Raw genomic sequence first — 8,605 nt, 5'->3', positions numbered from 1 at the left:
AAACAAGGTCCTGTGTCTGTTTCCTCCCTCCTAGATTCTGGGGCAGCAAGAAACTTTATTACCCTCGGATTTGTCAAAAAACTACAAATATCCTGTACTACCCTCGATCATGTTATCACTCTATTTGCAATCGATGGCAGCCCTATTATCAATGGCATAGTCACCAAACAAACTCATCCTGTGTTGGTTCGTATAGGAGCCCTTCATTTTCCTGGTTATACCCAAGGCATCTCACAATGTTATTCTAGAATACCTCTGGCTATGCAAACACAATACCAAAATCGATTGGAATTCCATGCAAATCCACTCCTGGGGCAATGCTTGTCGAAAGTCTTGTCTTCCACACATCAAACCTGTAAGAGAAATTCAGACATCAGAAAATCTGCAACTTCCCATTTCATACAGGTCTTTCTCTGCCGTCTTTTCAGAAAGTAAGGTTAATATCCTACCTCCACATCAAGACTGGGACTGTCCAATGTCAGAATATATCCAGGAGAATCTGAAAAAAGGCTTCATTAGACCATCCACTTCTCCTGCCGGAGACGGATTCTTTTTTTGTGTCAAAGAAGGATGGCGGTGTCCGGCCCTGTATTGATTATCGGGGACTAAACGATATCACTATAAAAAAACGATACCCATTGCCTCTCACTACAGAGCTGTTTGATTGTATCAAAGGAGCTACAGTCTTCACTAAACTCTTACGAGGGGCTTATAACCTCATTAGAATTCACTCTGGCGATGAATGGAAGACCACCTTCAATACACAAGATGGGCACTTCGAATATTTAGTGATGCCATTTGGGCTCTGTAATGCCCCTGCAGTCTTCCAGGACTTTGTAAATGAAATATTCAGAGACTTACTTTATGTTAATGTGATTGAGTATTAAGACGACATTTTGAATTTTTTCTCCTGACCTCAAAGGACATCGATGCCATGTTAAAAAAGTCCTGACTCAGCTGAGAAAAAATAATCTGTATTGCAAAATCGAAAACTGTCTTCGAAGTGCCTTCCAATCCATTTTTAGGGTGCATTATTTCTGGCTCTGGAATGCAGATGGACCCCTAAAAAGTTCAAGCAATTCTGGACTGGTCTCGTCCCACTTCTATCAAGGCAGTACAAAGACTTCTCGGGTTCTCCAATTATTACAGGAAGTTTATAAATGGATTTTCATCTCCTGTGGCTCCCATCACAGCCTTAACCCGTAAAGGAGCCATTCCTTCCCAGTGGCCTCCCGAGGCAGAGACAGCTTTTCAGATGTTGAAGAAGGCCTTTATATCAGCTCCAGTCCTGAGACAGCCAGACACCAACAAGCCTCTTCTATTAGAGGTGGATGCTTCCTCTGAGGCAGTGGGAGCTGTTCTCTCGCAGAAATTTGAGGACAACAAGATCCATCCATGTGGATTCTTTTCTAAAAAAAACTATGCCATCGGAGAACTGGAATTGCTAGCGGTCAAGTTAGCCTTGGAGGAGTGGCTTTATCTTCTTAAAGGTACCAAGTTTCCTTTCACCGTATTCACCGACCATCGAAACCTGCTGTTTCTAAAAAATATTCAATGTATCAGTCCTAGGTTGGCCCGCTGGGCCATATTCTCTTCACGGTTTAGTTTTACTCTGACCTATCATCTTGGATATCTCAATCAGAAAGCCGATGCTCTGCATGCTCCTTCTCTTCAGATAACAGTATAGAACTCCTCAGAGAAACCCCAGTCCTTTTTGCTACCATTCAAGTACAACCTCCATTTGGAAAAACCTTTGTGGCTCCGGAGTTACAGAAGCAACTACTATCTTGGGCTCATTCATCCCGCTTTGCTGGCCACACAGGTATTCGTAAAACGTTAGAGTTTTAGCAACGCTCCTATTGATAGCCCACCATGAAATCAGAGGTGGCTCAGTTCATTGCCTCTTGCACCCAGTGTGCTCAACATTAGACATCTAGACAAGCTCTTGCCGGAAATCTGGAGCCTCTTCCAATTCCAAACTGTCTATGGACCCATCTGTCCATGGATTTCGTAACGGACTTGCCGGCTTCCAATGTCTATACCACCATCTGGGTGGTGGTCAACCATTTTTCTAAGATGGTCCATTATGTGCCACTCAAAAAACTACCTTCTGCTTCCGAACTGGCTCATTTGTTCGTACATCATATTTTTCACCTTCACGGAATCCCAACTGAAATTGTATCGGACCTACTCTATGGAAATTTGCTCAGATTTGGTCACAAAATCATGCTACTCTCCTCAAGACCTCTCAGCGTTATAAAAAGGGGGCAGATAGGAGATGTAGAATGGTTCCCAATATGTAAACAGGGATCAGGTCTGGCTCTGCACCTGCAACCTACACCTCAGGGTTCCATCCATGGAATTTGCACCCCGGTTCATCTGTCCTTTCTCCATCATTGAGGTCATTAACCCTGTGGCTTACCGACTAAAACTCCCTTCTTACCTCAAGATTCCTAATTAATTTCACCTTTCCCTACTAAAACCTCTCATCCTCAATAAATTCCTCAAAGTCCTACCATCACCTCCTAAATTTCTTACTGAGAAAGGGGTGGAATTCGATGTGAAACAAGTTCTGGACTCTCGTTTTCAATACTGGCATTTACAGTATCTGCTGGACTGGAAGGGTTACGGCCCAGAAGAACGATGCTGGATTAAAGCAGAGAATGTTCACACTCCTAGTCTCATTCACAAGTTCCATGCCTCCAACCCAGAGAAGCCTAGGAAGTGTCCAGAGGCCACTCATAAAGGAGGGGTTGCTGTCACGACCAGAGTTGTTGTACCTGGCGGTTCCCGGTCTCTGCCTGTGCGGGTGCTTTGGCGCGGTCCTACCGGTGAGGGTGCTGGTGTGTGGAGGTTGGCGTGAGTTGTGTGTGTTGTTCCAAGGGTACAAGCCATCTGGTGACAGGTGAGACTGGCAGTGCTGCCATGCTGGGGACTGCTGGGCGCCGCCATCTTGGTTTTGGGCATGTGACCTGAATGGGCCAATCAAGTTGGAGCTTCTGCATGTGACTCTCAGCAGCCTATCATGCACTTTCCCATGGTACTTAAGGGTTTTCAGCACACTCTCTAGTTGCCAGCACAACCTGTGTGAGAGTTCTCTGTGCTCCTTAGCTCAGTCTGATTATTGCAGTCCCAGCAGTGCTCAGTTTCCTGCTCTGTCTCCATCTCAGGCTTTTCCCGGTTACCCACATCTATCCTGCTATACCCTGTCACTCACCACATGGTTTGTGTATCCTCCAGTTCTCTGGACTCAGAGCCCACTCCAGTACCTCTGTTCCTGTTCTGTCACACACACCTCCATTGGACTTTGTTTTCTCTGCCTGACACCTGTTTCCAGATTCATTAATTGGACTTTGTTTTCCTGCCAGTCACTTGTTATTCAGCCACACATCACTTGGACTTGTTTATTTTTCTGCCAGTTTATATATTCATCACCGTTTCATGAATCATAATACTCCTATTAAACCTGCTCCATTTGAATACTGCAAACCCGTTTCAGTTTTGCCTGCCTGTCTGTTACGCTACTAGCCTGAACCTTGCCTGCTCCAACCTTCTGGATTTACCCTGCACCCTCCACATACCTTTCACCTGCCTGAGTACCTGAACCTGCTGTTCCCTGCACCTTGCCTCCATTCACTCCCAGCTGGACTTCATTACCACAGCCTGCATTTGTTACAGCTCATCATTCCTGCATTTGTTACAGCTCATCATATCTGCACTCTGTTACAGCTCACCATATTTGTTTACTGGACTGTTCCTGCCTGTCACTATCTGGACATTTCCCATTAACCCCCACTACAGTTATCAAGTGCACTTTAGTGCTATACCTGGATTTTTTATTTGCCATTCCCATGTCTTCTAAGTCACTTATTAAAAACTCCACTTTTTCATTTAAGTCTGCTTCTGTGTCTGCTCCTATCACCACCCCGGGTCCACAACAAATTCAGAACCTCACAGTTTGCACTGGTCCCATGCCATACAGTTTCAAATCTTGGCATCAAAGCTTAAGTGGAATGAGGAGGCCCTCACCTCAACTTTTTGGCATGGTCTGTCCGACCGAATAAAAGATGATCTGATTACCCGTGAACTTCCTACCAATTTAAATGATATGATCTCACTCTGCAACAAAATTGACCTATGCTTCAGAGAACATCAGGCTGAAAAGCACAGAACTGACCGGCAAAGGTCATTTACGTCTCCCTTGCCTACTCGTCCACCCCATCCTCCTTTAGATGAGGAGCCCATGCAGGTGAACCAAACCCATCTCTCCAAAGAGGAACGTCAGAGAAGGATGCTAAAAAAAATCTGTCTGTACTGCGGAGATTCGGCTCACCTGGTGGCCTCCTGCTCCTCCTCATTTTAGGACTACCCTGGTTACGCCAACATAATCCCAGGATAGACTGGTGTTCAATGCAGATTCTTTCATGGGGAACTGACTGTCAGAAATCCTGTCTTCCCAAAATACGACCTGTAAGAAAGACAGCTTTGTTACCATCTCCAGCTATACCCGAGGAGTACCAGATGTTCACTGATGTTTTTTCTGAGCAACAGGCGAACGTCTTACCTCCCCATAGAGAATGGGACTGTCCTATCGAGCTGCTGCCTGACAAGATGTCACCCTGTGGTCGCACCTATCCTCTATCTGTGCCTGAGACTCAAGCCATGTCAGAGTACATCCAGGACAACCTAGCAAAAGGATTTATTCGACCTTCCACCTCTCCCACTGGAGCCGGCTTCTTTTTCGTTGGCAAGAAAGACGGAGGCTAAAGACCTTGTATAGATTACCGGGGCCTCAATGATATAATGATTAAGAATCGGTATCCTCTTCCCTTGATTACAGAATTGTTTGACAGAGTTAAAGGGTCCATCATATTCTCAAAGCTGGATCTGAGAGGGGCTTATAATCTCATCCGCATTCGTGCTGGCGATGAATGGAAGACCGCCTTTAATACTAGAGATGGACACTTTGAATACCTTGTGATGCCCTTTGGGTTGTGCAATGCCCCTGCCGTGTTTCAGGGCTTTGTTAATGAGATTTTCCGGGACTTGTTGTACGTCTCGGTTGTAGTTTACCTGGACGACATATTGATTTTTTCGTCTTCTGTAACAAAACATCATGAACAAACTGCAAACTGGAGAAATATGTCTTTGGGGTTCCCAGTGTGCCATTCCTTGGTTATGTCATCTCTGGCTCCAGTCTAGAAATGGACCCCAAGAAGGTGCAGGCGATTTTGGATTGGTCCCGTCCTCAAACTTTGAAACCATCCCGAGATTGCTTGGGTTCGCCAACTACTATAGACGTTTTATTAAAGGATTTTCATCATTATTGGCTCCCATTACCGTGTTGACCCGAAAAGACGCTAACCCTGTCCTATGGCCACCTGAGACTGCCTTTCAACTTTTAAAACAGGCGTTTATTTCAGCTCCAGTCTTACGACAACCAGATTTGCATAGGCCGTTTCTAGTGGAAGTGGATGTGTCTTCAGAGGCCGTGAGTGCAGTTCTTTCCCAGCATTATGATGATAATCGAGTTCATCCCTGTGGGTTCTTCTCCAAGAAGTTTCTCCTGCCGAGAGAAATTATGCCATTGGTAAGCAAGAACTTTTAGCAGTAAAATTAGCATTAAAAGAATGGAGATACCTGCTGGAAGGGGCCAAGTTTCCCTTCACTGTCTTCATGGATCATAGAAATCTTCTCTTCCTCAAGAATCTTCAGTGCATGAGTCCTCGTTTGGCCCGATGGGCGATATTTTTTGCTCGGTTTCAGTTCACCCTGACCTTCCGGTCTGGAGCCCTTAATCAAAAGGCAGATGCCCTGTCCAGATCTTTCCGCTGTAATGACAAATCAGAGAATCAACAAAATACCCCTGTTTTGGAGTCAAGAGTCTTCGCCACCTTACAGCTACAGCCTCCTACAGGGAAGTCCGTTGTGGCCCCGGAGTTAAGGAAGCAGCTCCTCACCTGGGCTCATTCCTCTCACTTTGCAGGTCACTAAGGTACCTGGAAGACCTTGGAATTTTTAAAGAGAGGCTATTGGTGGCCATCCAAGAAAGCAGACGTATCGGAATTTATTTCTTCATGTTCTTCACGTGCCCAGCATAAATCTTCATGTCAGGCACTGGCTGGTGAGTTATTGCCACTACCTATTCCATCACGTCCATGGATGCATCTCTCCATGGACTTCGTCACGGATCTGCTGAATTCTCAAGGGTTCACTACCATCTGGGTCATAGTAGACCAATTCTCTAAAATGGTCCATTACATACCACCAAAGAAATTGCCTTCTGCCCCTGACCTGGCTCACTTGTTTGTTCAACATATTTTTCATCTCCATGGTCTTCCAGCTGTCGAAGCTGGATAATTGGCTGAGACAAGATCAGTTTAAAATTGAATCGCAGCGACGCCATCTTGCGACTAGCCGCAAGACGCCATCTTGGAAATGAGATCGCCCAAGCGCCATTTTAGATAAATTCACATTTAAGTACATATGGCGATATTACTATTAGCACCATGCGATTGCATCTTTCATCATTCCTCATATACACAGTAATACGCATAATTGCGCTGTTAACTAGTCGCATATTAGCAAATGCATAAGATCCTATATGAAAACGCTGTTTATTAGCTTTATGCGCACGCATCTGCTCCAAGTTAACTAGCATCTTTATATCAAACCCCGCATACTCACACATTACATATCCACATACAAGGTTCCATAAGCTTTAAGGTATAAGATTTAAGTTTGTTCATTTAGTATAAATGCTGTAAAATAAAGATTATTTGGTAACTAAGGTTTTATACATGATAAGTAAGCCGTGTTTGGTTTTGTACTGATGCGTACTCTTTCCACAGTACTCCGGTATCATCTGTGTGGAGATCGCATCATGCATTCTCAACTTATGGACCGCAGAGACTTCAAGCAACAAAATGTATATTATATGAACAACTGTTAGGATGTTGCATGAGGCGGGAATCCAGAGACCCCCAGTTGTTAGAGGCTGGGTTGTGTCTATTTGAATCAGCCTGTTAAATGCTCTGTAACAGATGCATCCCCCTTGGGAATCAATGGCATCAGCAACAAACTTCTCTATTGTGTTGTCTATTTCTGGGGGGTATAAATATGTGTGCTCCAACACTGGGTCTTAGTCTTCGTACTGAATGCTGATTGACGAGGGGTTTCTTGCTGATGCCTAACATCTGGTCTGGAAGCGCTGCGTATGTATACTGTACTTGGGTCTGTATAATTCCTTTGCGCCGAATTGTGTTTGGATCAATAGCATGTAACTGACTGTACTTTTACTTGAATAATACTTTGTGCTTTGGAACCACATGTTCTAAGTCTGGAGTCTTTATTTACTGTACAAACTGCGTACGCAAATTAGCGTCATCCTTAGAAGGTATAGGCAGGATATTAGAAGGTATAGGCAGGATATTAGAAGGTATAGGAAGGAGTGTATAGAGGTTCTAACTCAGTATCGTTAGTTGGGGGCTCGTAGTGAAGTCACTTACCTACTCACACGGCACATACGGTTATCGATATCTCAGCAAAGGGTGGAGTGGCCACATGCAGGGTTTACCTGCAACCGCTTTGTGCTGAAAGATCGCTATCCATTTTCGTGTGAGCCAAGGAAGCTGACTAGAATCCAGGGACAAGAGAGGAAAAAGTTTGTTTTCCTTTGCTGATAGAATCTAACGTTTAAAGGGGTGCCGCAGTATTGAGTACACGGCTGAGTCGCAGTTTTGCGCACAGCAAAGATGCACTTTTGCGTGCGCAACTAAAAAGTTGTCATACAGTTGTGTGGTAGTCGCATTATTGTGTATGCGACTGGTCGCACAATAGAGTATACGTACTTCCGGTTGTGCTGCCACATGTTTAAATAAAGCCGTTGAGGTTTACATTTTTCAATTGTTATCAAGATCTGGGTTAACGTGTATTTTTCTGTCTAGGAAAAGTATGTAACAGTGAGTATTTGTTGGACAAGGTTAAGGGTATTGTATGATCCTTAAGGGCTAGGTGCAAGGGTTAGTCTAGCTGCTCAGTCAGTAGCTTACCGTTCTATACACAGTAGCAGGTGTACATGTTGTCTTTGTTGTAGAGAGGTGCGTGGAAGTAGCCGACTTAAACTTCCATAGGTGTGGAAGTTGCCTTACTAAATCTTATCCGGGTGTGGAAGTTGCCTTTTTCAAATCTTATCCAGGTGTGTGGGCGCTGCCGTTTAAATCGTCCACAGGTAAGTGAAAGTATCTTGATTGTCTTTCACCAGTTGAAATTTTATTGAAAAGTGTAGGATTTGTCTCAGAATGGGAGCCGCGCAAAGAGTAGAGATGTTAGACAATGATGTGCTGCTAATGGAAGCGCCGATTGGATCAGCCCATCGTATTATGCATACTAAGTATGGTACTTATGCGATAATGTATTGTGATGTATGGTTTAAAATGACGATGAAGAGTATTAGACCGTTTCCCAGAATTGGTAGTTTTGATAAAGATGTATTAGATAATGTCCGGGATCACATCAATCTGATACGCTCCCGAGAGAAAAAGGTAAAATATTATGAATGTTTAAAATTGTGGCAGCATGAAGGGGATGCATGGCTTAAAAATGT

This window comes from Taudactylus pleione, unplaced genomic scaffold (genome assembly GCF_031769625.1).
Source record: "Taudactylus pleione unplaced genomic scaffold, aTauple2 ptg000214l, whole genome shotgun sequence".
Taxonomy (NCBI): domain Eukaryota; kingdom Metazoa; phylum Chordata; class Amphibia; order Anura; family Myobatrachidae; genus Taudactylus; species Taudactylus pleione.
The sequence above is the reverse complement of the archived record's forward strand: the minus strand, read 5'-3'. Positions refer to the sequence as shown.